The sequence below is a fragment of the Protopterus annectens genome, chromosome 10.part0 (genome assembly GCF_019279795.1).
Source record: "Protopterus annectens isolate FY-2018-M chromosome 10.part0, PAN1.0, whole genome shotgun sequence".
NCBI lineage: Eukaryota > Metazoa > Chordata > Ceratodontiformes > Protopteridae > Protopterus > Protopterus annectens.
In genome coordinates, this window is record NC_056744.1 from 1,592,658,476 (window position 1) to 1,592,660,796 (window position 2,321).

Consider the following 2,321-nt stretch of genomic DNA (forward strand, 5'->3'; position numbering starts at 1 on the left):
TCTGGAGTTCCTTGAGCTCTGATTATGGGTCTCTGGGAATCTGCCTGGAGCTAATAAATCCATTGGCAAGTAAGAAAATACCACTGCAGTTATCATCCAGCCTGTGTATAAGTAGAAATCAGAGGTGTAGGTGGTAGCTTTGACGATAAGGTCAGCACATAGAGAGTTACTTTAGAATGTATTTAGGTCATCTAAGAGAGGCAACAGGATTGCTACTAAGAAAAAAATGAAGTTAGCAGCATTTGCATTAGGAGTACGAACAGATTTACCAGAGAAGATTACAGGGTTGTGGTCAGATTTAAGCCAAACAAAATGGTGCAGCATTGTAAATGAACCAGTAACACACAAAACCAAAATGCTAGCTGCTGGCATTTTGGTTTTGTGTATTACTGGTTCATTTACACCATCTTGCTGGCCTTTTGGTTTTGTGGTCAAATTTAACTAGGGAGAGGGAGACCGAGAATTGGGTGCAATAAAGAACCATGTTTATGTGCATCCAGAAATCTGATTTATTCTTCAGTGTAAGTAGATTAGTTGAAATGTAACTCTTTTGCTTATCTTGAAAAGGCGAAAGAGCATATTCCAGCACTTAACTAAAAATGCAGTATTTGTTGTCAGCTGAAAAATAAGCTTGCGCTTTATTTCACTTTTTTTATTTTACAGTATAATGAGGCCATACGTGGATTATAGATACTTATGTAACTGAGCTCAAAAACTATGAAATCTGGTGAGTTGTAGGAGTCTCTTATATGAGACATAATTTGTGGTTTAATAATTGATGAACTATTTTTTTTTAACAAAATAGTGCTATTAAATTACCAGAAAATGGCAAAATATAAACAAGTAAACTGGTAAATAGAACTCATTTTAATTTATAAAGCAAATATATCTGTTACTCTAGCACCTCAGCTCAGCCTTCTCAAAGGATTATTACAAGAAAATAAAATGAGATAACATAAAAAATCAAGCAAGCCTAACCATGCAAAAGTATGAATTACTCAAATGTCAGTTATGTACTATGGATTAAGTATTTCTAGTTCTATTTGAGATCAAAGAGCCTTGATGTGCAATATGTTGTAATGACGGTACATTGATTTACTAATAGTCTATCTTTCAGAAACATCCATTTCCTTTGTAAGGAAAGGACTTTTTCCAACACTGTAGCTTTAAGTTCCACCAAAATGTCAGACTTCACAATATTCCAAAATTAGCCTTTCATTTTGAGTCTCCCTGACATGCTCCTGAAGCCTTACCCTTAACTTTTTCCTAATGTAAAAAATAAGTCTGAGGCACATGTCAAGACATAAATCACATTTTCATTGCTGTAAGAGAAATGAGTCAAAACACATTTCTTCCCATTGATCTTATTAAAATAAGACAATTAAACTTGCTGATATTAGAATTTCATCAGAGGTAAGTATCTTTTTGGATATTAACAGTTTTATGCCCTTGACATAGCACATCTACAGATCTTGTCTCCTTCTACAACACAATAAATCAACTTAGGGACAAAGGTAAACTAGTCGCTTCCACACTCCTGGATTTATCAAAAGGATTTGATACAGTCTCGCATACTAAATTACTACAAACATTACACACATGGGCTCTCTCCACCTTTACCCTAAGATGGTTTAAAAACTATCTCTTAGATAGGACACACTGTATCAAATGGTGAACATGCTACTCATCGTACCTACCCATTACCATTGGTGTCACTCAGGGCTCAATCCCAGGTCCTCTCCTTCTCAATATTTTTTTATAAATAGCATTCATACTTCAGTGGAGCAGGGCTCCCTGGTTCAGTATGCAGAAAAGTCCACTTCAATCTGCTCAGCTCCAAGAAAGACATTGCAACAAATTATTACACAACAATCCTACTTCAATATCAAATCTTTTTTGAACCAATCTAATCTCCTGATCCCAAACAAAATATAAATTCTACTTTTCATCCCAAAACAATATTCAGATCACAAAAATACCTTTACTATATCATTATTACCGGTACAAAACACTTGACGAGGTTGTCACACATACTGAATTACTTGGATTCACCACAGATGATAATCTAAAATTTGACCCATACATCCAAAAGGGTCTATATTAGAACATCGAAGTTTCAGCATTTCAAATGTTCTAATATCGACCCCTAGTAACCGAAAACTAATAACATTGAAAATTCAGAACAGCGAATTTTTTCCTAGGGAAAAAATTTGCTGTTCCAAAACACATACACACAACAGAAACACACCAGACAAACAGCAATCCACACACATACACCATAAATCTTACATCTAAACCTACACTAAACTGTACATACACCA